Here is a 13,462-nt window from a genome sequence, read left to right on the forward strand (position 1 = left end):
GAAATCATTCCTGCCTGTGGCCATCTCCCTGTACAACGCATCCACTTAACACACTGTTTGCTGCTACAGCTACACATGTTTCTTTTCCAAATATTTATTTATAAGTGACTTATGTATGTATGTATGTATGTATATATATGTATATATTGTACTATTCTTAGTTAGCGTATTGTCTGTCTTGTCTTAATGTTGGTTTAAAATGGAGCACTGTAACAAAAAATAATTTCCCCCAGGGATCAATAAAGTATTCTGATTCTGATTCTGATTCTGATATCCTGATGGATGGATGCAGCAGTTGTTTAGCATTTAGAGTTCAGCATTCTTATTGTATGACTGGCTTAAATGATGTGCTAATTGCTTTAATGTTAAAAGGTTAATAATTAAAATGAGTTTTCCATTGAAATTAAGTCTGTATTTGTATCCAAAAACAAAAAGTGCCTCAGTGGCTTGTAACACTGCGTATCCTTAAACCGAAGTTTCAAGTGAACAAAAAGAAGGAAACCTATATTTTCTAATTAGTTTGTTGTTTAATTGCTTCAGCACCACCAGCTCACTCCCATTCCTTAATTGTTTATCTTTCTCCTTCAGAGTCACATACAAAATTACAGTCTTTCTCTCACAGTTGGGCAAACAAACACCCCTCTACTTCTCAGATAGACTTAACGCTCTGTAGTAGCAGGGACACAGCAACGGGAGGGTGTGTGTGTGTGTTCGGGAGGGGGGGGGGGGCTCTGAATGAAAGTAGCACTGATCATCTCTATGATTTCAAACTTAATTAACCTGGGCATTGCGCCACACACACACACACACACACACACACACACACACACACACATCATCATCTGGCCCATCAGCAGTGGATGATCACTATCTCCTCTCAGATCAACTGTGATGGCAGGAAGAGAAAGAAGAGAGAAAAAGGGCAAGACAAGACTGAGACTCTGTCATCCCACCAGCATCAAATACCTTAACCCGCTATTAAAGACCGATTCAAGCAATTCACAACCTGGGTCTTTTCATAGCTGTTGATGTGATTTCTATTGGGTATGACACTGTTGTACTTACCAGTTCATTTACTGAGATCTGGGTAGATGATGACATCAGTCAAATTTGTCAGACTGAATAGGAAGAAGCATTGAGAGGACCAGACAAATTGAAAACGGTTAGCAAAGCCACCTTATTTGGGAGGTAAAATTGAAAGTGAATAATGTACTGGAGCATGAATGATTCCTCACTGCAAAGGAAGAAATTTACTCTGCTATCGTGAGTCAAAGTTGAGTTGGGAAATTATAAACTGGACTGAAGATGTGGTTAATTATTTTATATTTGTTTACTTCCAGATCAGTTGGGGTAACTTGGGGTTTGCTTGAAACCTCTAACTGTCCCTTCATACTTCCTGCCTCACTGAATGTTATGCAGTAATATTTGTGGCTCCAGCTAACAATTATTTTCTTTCTTCAATTAATTCAGAAGTGATTATTTAATTAACTGTTTGGACCATAAAACTTAAGAAGCCTAAGAACCCAAAGTGATGTAGATTGCTTTGTCTAGCCAACAGCCAAAAATCCAAAGATGTTCAGTTTATCACAGTCCTGCCGAAGTTAGAAATTATATATATATATGATCCAATGTTAACCTGTATATGATCCCCTCAGAAAACTGAAAAAACTGGAACACAGTCTGTTGTGTACACACATGCGCTTTAGAGCACAATTCAGAAGAAGTTATAAAAATATAATTTGGCTAACTAACTGCTGCTCTCAGCAAAACAAAACCTCACTTGCCCCCTGCTCATGCCCTCCCCAGAGACCTGACTCAGACCGTCTGGCTGTCTGTCTGAGCTTTGAGAACACGGAAGTGCAGACTCAACCATTACCACAGTCAAACGAGGGAGGTTTGTGTACCCACAAGGGCCTGTGCGAAATTCCCAAAACTAACCATGAATATAAAAATACCTCAGCTTTGCTGCTTCTCATGCGAAGCAGTAGAGAAAGAGCCCAAGACAGCAGATTGATTGGTGACAGGGCACTCTCTTTCTTTCAGTTCTTCTCTCTTACTTCCTTTTTAAGTTATTCCTCTTTTTTTTTTTTTTTTAATCTTTGTCTCACAGCCTAAAAAAAATCCCCTCTTTTTTTAAATGTTTTTTTTATTAATTTTTTTGTCCTCTCATTTAATGTAAAAAATGGACTGCATTTATATAGTGCTTTTTGGGGGGTCTCTTTCAACTGCCATAAAGTAATTTCATATAATTAGCCACTTCACCCAGTCATAGATTACGTATCCTGTAGCTACGGTACATTTTTTACCACATACTCGCACACCAGTGATACATTAGTTGTACTTCTGAAGTTCATTATCTTGCCGAAGGACCTTCTGACATGCAAACTTGAGGAGCTCGGTACTGAACCACCAACTTTCCAATTAGTGAGCATCCCAGTCTACCTGTGGAGCTGTCCTTCATATCTTTCTGTGTCTCCTTTCCTCAATTGTCCTGTCTGTGTGGTCATCTCATTTAAGTCGGTGACATTTGATGTGAAGTGGCGCAGGCCCGAGAGCTTATAGACACTGACTCATAAAAACACACATGTGCACTTGACTTGATGTGCAGGGAAAGGTCAGACCCACTCTCAGAGGGCCTAATCACCCACTCTCATTGAGTGGCCTGCTCGCTCAGTCACACTTGATTGTGTGCGTGTGTGCTTGCGTGTGTGTGTGTGTGTGTTTGTGAGGATAGTGTGGTCAGGGTGTGACTTGGTGTATGTAGGCAAGCGAGTGAGAGTGAGTGGGATAGATCATGCCTCAAGAGTGTGGCGGTTTGTGTGCAAAAGTGTGCTTTCCCTACTTCTGAACGTACGATCAGCAGATGACCGTTTTGGGTCGGGTGACAGACACACATGAACTTGTGCATGCAAATACACGCGCCATCCTCTTGCCCCAAACATGTGGTGCAATCAGCAGCCTTATCGTGGGAGCTGTGGGGCAGTAACAGGCTCATTAACTTCTCCCTGAGCCTTTTTTAGAGAGGGAATTGGCCAAGACGAGTGGGCCACACTCGTCTTTACCCCCTCTCAGTCTATTTGTGACATTTGCAGTAAGTGATTGTGCGTGCACGTAGGTGTCACGATCATTTTTATTCTAGCCCATAGTCCCTTATGTTTCTGTGCTTATTCCACCATTAGTGGACCTTCAGAGCTGCCCATTGCTTAAAACAGAAGCTAGCAGAGCAGGGCAGCGGGGATTAAGTATTAAAGAGCCTCAGCTGCTCTGGGGCTCCTGTAGCTCAGCGTTCGGCCACTGCGGCCTGATAATGGTGTTTGTTTAGCCATTAGTCAAGCCCTGCTTAGCAGCTCTCTCCCCTCTGGCTGCAGCAGCTCTGATAGATGATGGATGAAGATTACAGGGGTTGGCGGATTGAGGAATGAGTGTCGTGGAGTGGTTTCAATAGCATCAAGAACATTCGGTGGAAGTGCATGCATTGAGGAGTTGATCTCAATGACAAATTGATTTTAAATCGGAAATTGTAATTTGAAACGATGAATATGACAAATGGCAAAGTTACGTTTTTTAACGCGGTCATGTTGTGTAATAGCTGCTGTATGTGTGATTGTCATATGCACATTTAAGAAACTGATAAATGTTGCAAGCTTTTTATGTGTTGTGGTTCCCCTTCTTGCATTAAAAGATAAGAGCAAGTAATATTTTGATGATATCTTTAATGAGGTGCCCGAAACGCCTCACCTCCTAAGCACGGTGTTTCACGAACCTCATTAAGCACCAGAGCCATGTCCTGCCGGAAAGAGGCCTGGGCAGAATCAGGACACACTAGAGAGATTATATCTATTGACTAGCTCGGGAACTGGCTCGGTGTCCCCCTGGATGAGCTGGAGGAGTTTCTTGTGGAGAAGGTGTCAGTGAAAGGATAGATGGGCCTGTTTTAAATCTATTAGAACTGGTGCTTGGTTTTTGTTTTTTGTTTTTTTGTTTTTTTAAATCATATTGCAAATCAAATTGCTCTTGCAGTCTCTCAAGTATCGCATGTAATTTTTTTCCAAATCACTGCGCCATACTAAGAAGAAGGAGCAGAACTAGTCCAAGCAAATGTGTTTGTGCGTGTGTTTCATTCGTGAGAAAAAGAGGCTGTTAGATGGTGCCCTTGTGTTATGAGTTGAGGTTTTGTGTCGAGGCACACACAGTTTATCAGAGACTACCCTTCCTGTGATTAGTTCCCTTCTTCGGACTAATTAAAAAGTAGCCCAGTCTATTTCCTTTTGCACCACCAGCGGAAAGTACTCCTTCTCACTGAAAGCTATTTAATTTTATGAGGTATTTCTTGCAGCTAATTTAGCCATTACCTTTTAAGCTCTAAACGTGACCTTTTCTCCATATGCTGAACAGCGCTTGCTAATCTTTGGGCCATTACCTGATAGCTGTTAGTCATTACTAAGAGCTAGAATCTTACTGGGCCTCAGCCAACGCTTATATCCCCACCATCACAATGCTCAAGTCACCATCCACACTCTGACTCATCCTGACAAGTGACAGGCACCTGCCAGCTCGCACAAAGGGGCTATTGAGACTCAGTCAGTAACGTGTGTGATTGCCCTCCCTCTGTTCCTGTCCTCCTTCCTTTCCATTCTGCTTTCTTTGCTGAAGTTACTAGAGCTTGTGCTCTATTCATACGCTACCATGTCTCTGTTTAAAGGATTGCATTTTTGGGAATACACATTTGTTTTCTTTCTAAGAGTGAGTTAAGAAGATTGCATCAAACTCGTCCAGAGGGAGAAATACACCTACTGGCACTTCTAAAATGCAAAAGTTACCATGTTGTATCTTTTTTTCTTCTTAAATGCTTACACACAGAAACAGAAACCACTCATGTGGTTTGGTGGAAACTGCTCAGCTGAACTATTTCTTGGCAAACATAAACGCCTTGTGGAAAGATTCCTCATGTCTTGTCTTCACTGTCAGCTTTCATAATTTCTTTAATGTCATGTAAGCAAGGAAACTGGTTTCTGTAATTGGGTGGGCAAAGAAAGCCGATCTCCCTGATCTCCCTGCATGGGTTATTGCGTTTTTAATCAGCCTTTTATTAGTACACATGTAGAGGGGGGGAAAATCAGGGAGAGAAAGTGAAAGGCAGAGTGGCTAGATAAAAAGGCGCATCATTACATGGAGAGTTTTTAAATTATTCCATCCCAGTTCTGACTCAAACTGAAACTCAGAGTATCATCTATTAATTTACACGAGTTGGTTTCCACTCCTGAACCACTGAATGTTTAATTCACACACATTTACACTAAGGCTGTTTGCCTGTCTTCTCACTATGGCGTCTGCTACCAGATAAAATCAGTAAGGAACATCTTCTATTGCTCATCGCTTATGAAATAAGTCTGATAATGCCCAGACATTTAGTCAGTGAGCAGTTGCACCAGCATTCACAGTATTATGTATGTGTAGATTCGCAGTCATACGGTTCGTGTAGTCTTGAGAGGCTGAAAAAAGAAGGCAGCTGGACTACTTTAGGTCTGGAGTTCAATATGCAGTTGGTGGAGAGTCTCAGGTATTTAACCTGTGGTGTGGGTTGTCCCTTTTGGGGGATGGTGATGGGAAAGAGAACCACAAAACCTAAAAATTCCATGTCTCAACCAGTTAACAGAAAATGGCATATTCATAAATGGTATAAACAAGTTTTCTTTTTAATATACATATCTTTTAATAAAGTGCATTTTGATGTTTCACTGGGTAACCATGAGGCTTTAGCATTTGTGCTAACACCACACAGACATAAGTCCTAGATTGTGGGTTTATTAGCGTTCAACCGTAAAGTTATATCTTAATGTCCACTACTACACAGGTTTCTTGTTCCTATACATGGGAAGGCAAGCAAATCAGAGACTATAAGATCAGTGTTCTCCTTGAAACAAAACGAAAGCTGGGCACTGAGACTAAACCACATTACAAGATACCTTCATGGCTCATTGGCGTTTATGCTGGGGAAGTGAAATCATTATAACCAATAAGCTGTGTAATGGATTCCTTCCCAGCAGTCAGTCTGCCTGCCTGACTTCTTAATTGTCACTGTATGTGTGTCAGTATGTGAGTGTGAGCTGTTCTTTATATGTAAGTGCAAGGTGATTGTGGTCCTGGACCAGGGGATCACCTCAGGGTGGTGCACGGATTAGAGAAGCTGCCCTTCAACCCACGGAAGCAGGGATTTAACTTTCTGTGTGTGAGAGCAAGCTTCCGACGCGCTGAAATGCCCTTGAGCAATACACTGAGTTATTACCTGTTCTGAAAAAAGGAGTCTGGCCTCTGACAGAAGATGGTGAAATAAAAAATTCCCCGCAGCTAAGCAGTTGTTGAGTCAAAAGGAAATGAGGGTCAGCGCTGACACAGTGAGTGGATTGTTTGTGTAGTAGACTGACGAAACATTGGACTCGTTTTCTGATCTGTTGGTATATTATTCATCAAAACTATGTCAATAAAAACAAGACTAGAATATTAATTGACTGACGGATAATGAAAATATTTTAGAGTTTCAACTGTGGGTGTAGAAATACAATGCACGATACAGTACAGTTGGGACGCTTTATAAAGTTTAAATAAAAACAATATGGAATGATTTGCAACCCCATATATTATTCACACAGAAAGCACCAAACTGGTAAACTGAGAAAATGTACCATGTGGGGGAAAAAAACCAGCATCTGGAGGAAGGTTTTGCATCTAATTAGGTTAACTGGCAACAGGACAGTAACATGATTGTGTATAAAAAGAGCATCTTAGAGAGGCAGAATTTCTCAGAAGTAAAGATGAGCAGATGTTTTGCAAAAATCTGCATCTATAAATTGTGGAACAATTCTGTGATCTTTGGACTCCCAGGGAGCACTGAATTACAAACAGGCACGTTTGTATCATGGAAATCACTGCATGGGCTCGGAAACACTTCCAGAAACCATTGTCTACAAACATAGTTCACTGTGCCATCCACGATTTTAGGCTAAAGTTTTGTCACGCAAAGAAGAAACCATAAATGAACATGAACTAGAAACATCTTCAATGGGACAAAACTAAATTAAAATGGATTGAGGCAAAGTGGAAAGTTTAATGTCTTTTTGGGAAAAAAAATGGATGTAATGTCCTCTAGACTAAAACGGAGAGGGAACATCCAGCTTGATGCCTCAAAAGCCTGCATCTCTGATGGTATGGGGGGTACATTAGTGGAACTGGCAGCCTGTGCATCACGGTGTATGAAAGGTGTATAAGCAGATTAGAGCAACACAAGCACCCATTGACTTTTGACCTTGCATATTTCAGCAAGACAATGCTGAATGACACATGTCTCTATTATAAGATCATGGCTACATAGTGGAACTGTCCAGGAGCTGAATTGGCCCTCCTGGAGTCCAGACATTTGACCAGTTGACAACATTTGGACTATCATGAAACAAACAACACGAAAAAGACGACCCAGGACTCAAGTATCGAGAATTCCATATCAGACAGGAATGGGATAAGAGTCCTCTCCCAAAAATCCAGCAACTGGTCTCAGTTCCCATATGTTTCCAGACTGTAATTAAAAGAATAGAGGATGTTACACAGTGCTAAACTTTTTAATATTAAAATATAGGTTTATTATTTCCCAAAAATTGCATTTGTTTTGGGTTCGGGTATGCTTGTCTGCACCCTACAGCTGTTAGTATGCATTAGTAAATGTCTGGATGTGGCCGCAATGGCAGTCGGAAGAGGCACTGGCTCCTGAAAGTACCTTTTCTCTGCCAGGCCAGGCTGTTTAATCAAGTTTCCCGCATCTGCCAGCTGTGTCCACACTGCAAACAGCCACTCTGTCCCACTGGAGAGTTGCAGCATTCAGCTGGGGTTGGGGAGGCCAGTTAGCATTGGGAGATTAGCCCAAGCTGCTGTTGGCCAGACAGAAGAGGTTGAATTTCTGTGTTTGTTTGAGAGACAAACAGAGATTGAGAGATTACAAGAGACACAGAGGTCAGCTGCCGGGCGGTATGAGGCAGAGAAGCCTGGTAGTGAGTGAGTGAGTGTGTGTGTGTATGTGTCGCTGAACACAAGCACATTTAAATGTGTACTCTGCTCAAGTAGTTTGTGTGTGCAAGCCTGTGGTTTTGCGCTCTTGCTGCTCAAGTGTCCAGCTGGCAGAAGGGAGATAGCAGGAGCCTTGAAAATGGTGACGGAGCGGTAAACAGACACACAAACAGTCTATCAGTCCTAATGAGGAAAACTGCTGGGCCTAAAAGGATCGTGTGCATGTGTGCACGCAGGTTATGCTCGCACCGGCTGACTCATGGTCATACATCATAACAGACAAACATACACAAGAGGACAGATGCATGTAGACACACACGTACACACAGGCAGAAACCCAGAGATGTGAGAATTGGGGCACATACGGTCTAATAAGAGAGCAACGTGTGATACACACACTCTTGGGTCATGGGCCAACTTTAAAGGTGTTAGCAAATTTAGGCCAGAGCAGCTGGATCCCGCTAAAATGGACCAGCCCCATCAACCCCACCCCCTCTGTGCCTGGTTCCCTGAATACAATGGCTGGGCTGGCTGCTTTTGGTGAGCATGGTTTTCCCAGTCAGTCAAATTGAAATAAATGAACTGCCAGCCCTGACGGCAGGGTAATTGTTCATATGGAAATTGGATTACCATCGTCACACCAGCCCTCCTTTACAACTTGTGAAACAATTTTACTCCGAGCATGGGACAAGACTTTTTGCATGTCAAAAAAGGAAGTGGTGGGGGAATGGAAGACATGCAGAGAAAGAGTTCTCCACACTCTCCCGCTTCATGTTTCATCTTTTAACAATGCTTCTGTTCTGCCTGTGGTTTCCTTGGTGGTGGCAGGAAAATAAAGGACAAGGATCCACCCCTCAGTTCCAGTTCCTTGTCATGGCTCTCAACCTGGGTTGTTGTATCTCCTTGGGCTCATTTTATCATGCTTTTTCAGCATGCTACATGTTGTTAGAGACATGGTAAGGTTTGAATCAGAGCATTAACCCCGCGTTCACCTCTCTTTACCCGGGGTCGACTTCTCTGGGGACAGGCTGCTAATTTAATCGTACTTCACTTATATCAGTGTATAACAGGGAAAGTGGTTTCACATCAGTGTCAGAGCTGTCAAAGGCAGCTCTCCAGTAAAGAAAGTGCTGAATATGAATGATCGCAGTATGGGGTGATATCCTGTTAGATTTTCTGGGTAGGGTGTCTGTTTCTTCATTTATTATATCAGTTTCCTTTCTGTATCTATTTTAATAAGGGCGAGGGGACTCATGCCGCTTCAAAACTTGCCGGGTCAGCAGTTATGTAACCGTTTGTGCATCTGATCTAATCTAATCATCAGAGACATATTTCTCCAGAATTTCAATTCTGCTATCTCCTTCCTGATCTTTTGCTCCCTTACCACGACACACTTGCAGACTTCCTCCTTAGGATTGGCCAAGAGGCGTGTTGACTGCCATGCTGGGTTTTAGTGCCCCTGTGTCAAAGAAACACAGCATGGCAGTTTGAAGAGAAGAGTGTCTTTGTGTGGTCTGAGCAGGATTACCTCGTCAGCACTTCAAGCTGAGCTGGTTTCATGTATTGGGGCTTGCACATGTATCTCTAAGCCTGTGGATTTGTGTGTGTGTAGGGTGCACACACCTTCCATTTTTCAATTTAATATCTTTCATTTTTTTCTCTGTTGAAAGCTGCTTCTCCTGTCCAGACATGGCCTACCTTATGGAGGAAGGGTGGAAGAAATGGTTCTGTATTTGTCAATAAAAGGTGTGTGTTTGCGCATGTGTGAAATGATAAGCAAGGAAACAAAAAAGCCACACCTATGTGCTACAGGCAAGCCTGTGCATGCCATACCTCAACAGTTTAGCTGTCCTACTTCGCTTCTCTCAAACCGAAGGAGTACATTTGAATTGGAGACTACATATCAGAGCGGTGTAGCACATCGTGTTCGTATGGCTCATTCAACTCTGAGCTGAATCTTCAGTTTGGTGTCGTTATGGTGAGGTGAGTAGTCAACTTAGCTTAAACAAGTACTGTTTAGGAAATGCGGTTTATTGACAACACTACTGATATAGTTTGTCTGAGGAGAACAAAACAGTTTTCACAGGTCTTTATGCCAGTTAATATTGTAAGGACTGGACAACACAACTTACAGATACTGTTGAGCCTTAAAATGTTCAGAGCGTTTAGGTATTTGAGGTTTGTACATCTCATTTATAACAAATAACAAAATGTGTACTTCCTACTTTCTTCCACAATGGAAAAAAGCATTAGTTGCACCGCTCCTTTAGTTTTCTGTTGTTGCCTAGTTTCATTTTCACTTAGTTTTACATACCGAGTGCTAGAAATTGCTCTCTGGAGATCTGCCCCAAGACCTACTGGTAGCTCATATTTTCACAGCATTTGCATTAAAATTACTACATTTGTGCTACAATGCCATTCTTTTTTTTTTAGATCAGAGGGTGGATAACTGCAGCATTTTTCTTTATAATGTGTTAAAATTCAAGAACAACACAAATCAGCAAATCCAAAAGAATGAAAGCTGAATACTAAAACTGAACATTATAACCTCTCTGAATGATTTATTCATGAAGAATTTTCAAGCACCGCTGTAACAGACAGCATTAGTTTTAACTAGGTGCAAACTACCTGTTAAACTGCTGAGTGACAGTGAGGTGACTACCCTGTGGTGGGACTGAATAAATTTTTCATCTCAAGGTTTCTACAAGCTTTGTAAATATATGCATAGTTAAGAAGAATGATACAGTTTTACATGTGTTTAAAGTAAATACAACCTACTATAAACAGTCATGAAAAAAAGTGCACCCCATGGTTCAGTAGCTTTTAGAAAAGACTTTAGCACGAATGACCCAAAGTAATCATTTTCTGTATGACTCTGTCACATCACTATGAAGGAATCTTTTCCCACTAGTCTTCTAAAAGTAGAGAAGCTTCTAAAACGTTGCTTCAGTTGTGGGCATTCATTTATGCACAGCTCTCTTAAGGCCCCAACACAGCAATCAGGTTTTCGTAATTTAATTTTTTTCTTTTTCAGCCATTCTGTTATAAATTTGCTGTTTCAGCTAAACTTTACCTGTCAGAAAAATAGCCTGTGTGTTGAGACACAACACAACACTCTAGACTGTGTCATTATTTATTCTTGTTAAATAAATAACACATTATAATATGTTTCGTAGTTAACCTGAAGCTGTACTTACATAATTGTAAAAACTGCTAAAGACCAGAATTGGCCCATTTAAGCATTCGTGTGAAGAGTTAAAGAAGTTCTAAAGCTCAAAGATTTTTTTTCTTTCCGTAACCACAAACAATCACGTGAAAAGGAATGAGGTGAAATGCCTAATTTAAGGTCAATTCAGTGCTGGCTTCAGGCTGTTTGAATTTGAAAATTGACTTTCACCAGATCATATTTTTCAGATGTGCCAGCTTCATTAGTGCATGATGTGTTTCATTATTATTTATTCCAGGCCATTGGAGGCTTCATTAGCTGCAGGCTGATGCAGCACGCAGCCTCTAAATTTAGCAGGCTTTTATTTATTCAGAATAGCCGCGTGTTGGATGATATGCCCAGTTGTCATGTTCTCTCACAGCAGACATGTTGAAAAAAGAGGTGGGTTGGTCTGGGGAGAAATGGGCCTCATTCCACCTGTGCCACCCCCACCAGGCGTCTGTATCTGCTCAGCTCTTTGAAGCCTCTTTAATTCCAGCGTTAAGGATTAAGCCCATGAAAAAAAAGGATAAAAAGTGACAGAGTGACAGAAGGAGACATCTTAGGAGAGAACAGGCTCTTTTGAAATATGTTAAGAAATTCGTTTGCACTGACCCACAATGCAACATCTGAGGGAAATTTGTGTGACACATTTTTTTGTCTGATCAGGGACTGGCCATAGGATTTGCATGAATAGGAAAAGCACCCTTTGAAGTTGCAGTTGTAAGTGATTCTGGAGTTTTCTGAAACCTAAATGAGTGTCCAGAGATGATTGTCCTTGAATTTGTGGTCTGAGAAAGTTTTATTGGGAGTTAAAAGAAATCAAGTAATTTTTTTTGTCACAGGATACTACTGACATAATCCACTTTTTTTCTGTGTGGTATGTCATATCAGGGTAAATTGATAGTAAAGGGGATATTATAGTTTTTAGTGAAAGACACAGAGTCATCTATCTACACCATGTCTGTAGACAATCCATTAAAAAGTGGGAATTGTACATTGTGGCAGTATACAAACAGCTGTTTAATTTCATTCTGTAGGTGTGCAGATATGCAGTAGGTGTAATTGTATGTACAGGAGTGTGCTGACAGTGTTTTTGACAGGTATGTTCTTAAGCAGAAAAAATGCACATTAAAGGTCATGTAGCTTGTTAGACTACCTGAATCTGTCTAGTCAAAACATAATAATAGTCAGATGGCACCTTTATATGATAAAATTAGTATACCAACTTACATACTACATACAATGTCACCCTAAATTTGCTCAGAGTACAGTTTTTGTTTACAGATCACAGAGCTGCTGATTTCATCCTATGGTGATTTTTTTCCTTTAATACCATTTTTTCCTTTTAGTTTTTCTCTGTGGACATTTTTGCAGTTTGCCACCTCACTTTGTCAGTGAAAGTTGTCTCTGTTTTGCTTTTGATGTCAACATTTTGAGGCTGTGAGGCTGTTTTGCAACTCGTGCAGTTTCTGTGAAGCTTCCCTGAAAACTCAAGCACAAGCGTTATTGTCCTGCCGCTTAAAGCTGACACGGGCTTGTAATTGCCGATGGATATGTCCTTTGAAATTGAAGTTGTGTTACTTTAGAGCTGAAATAATAGTTTACATAATATACCCTTTATTTTGTCCACTCTGTACTGTGCACGTAAACTCAAGATTTCTTTTCTGTTTTTTTGGTCTTTTCCTCTCAGTTAAATCTTGGCATAACACTTACCGCCCCTCCTTAATTAAAGCTGTAAAAAAAGCTGCCGCACACATTTCTGTCCTGAATAAGCAGAGAGAGGGATTTTATTGCACCATTCCCATTTTAATGGAAATATTTAAGACTATGAATTGAAAAGGGCACAATACATTTATGTAATGAAATGGGTTAAGGGGGGGTCGATAGTTTGAGGCAGTAAATGGGGGGGGGCTAAAAAATCAAGAAATCGAATTGTCTACTTAAATGAAAATGAGTGTTGCCAGTGAAATTAACGGCCATGCGCGCCCCCCCCCCCCCCCCCCCCCCCCCCCCCAGGCAAATGTCCAATCAGTGGTCTTCCCACTTAGTCCAGTGAGCAAAGGCAGGTTGACATAATAAAACACAGTTTTGGCAAGTGACTTTGACAAATGTGTCTGTGAACTTGACTGGCAAGATGATATGAGGAGGAGGATACTACTGAGTGTGTGCAAGACTGAAACCACATGCAAACATACACTA

At 41.2% G+C, this 13,462-nt stretch overlaps 1 protein-coding gene across 3 annotated transcripts in view; it reads left to right on the forward strand.

Moving 5' to 3' along the window:
- The window catches only part of LOC309711680 (plexin-B2-like), a 156,106-nt gene that overhangs the window by 69,719 nt on the left and 72,925 nt on the right, over positions 1-13,462 (forward strand). The window contains exon 1 of one of the 3 annotated variants that reach the window (XM_082542115.1): positions 9,708-10,038. The exons of the other annotated variants lie outside the window; for them this stretch is intronic. The gene's annotated coding sequence lies outside the window, so the exon portion shown is untranslated. Of the gene's footprint in view, positions 1-9,707; positions 10,039-13,462 lie in introns of those variants that run through there. 3 annotated transcript variants of the gene reach the window in all.

The sequence above is a fragment of the Aulonocara stuartgranti genome (assembly GCF_965226115.1).
Source record: "Aulonocara stuartgranti genome assembly, chromosome: 7".
Classification (NCBI taxonomy): domain Eukaryota; kingdom Metazoa; phylum Chordata; class Actinopteri; order Cichliformes; family Cichlidae; genus Aulonocara; species Aulonocara stuartgranti.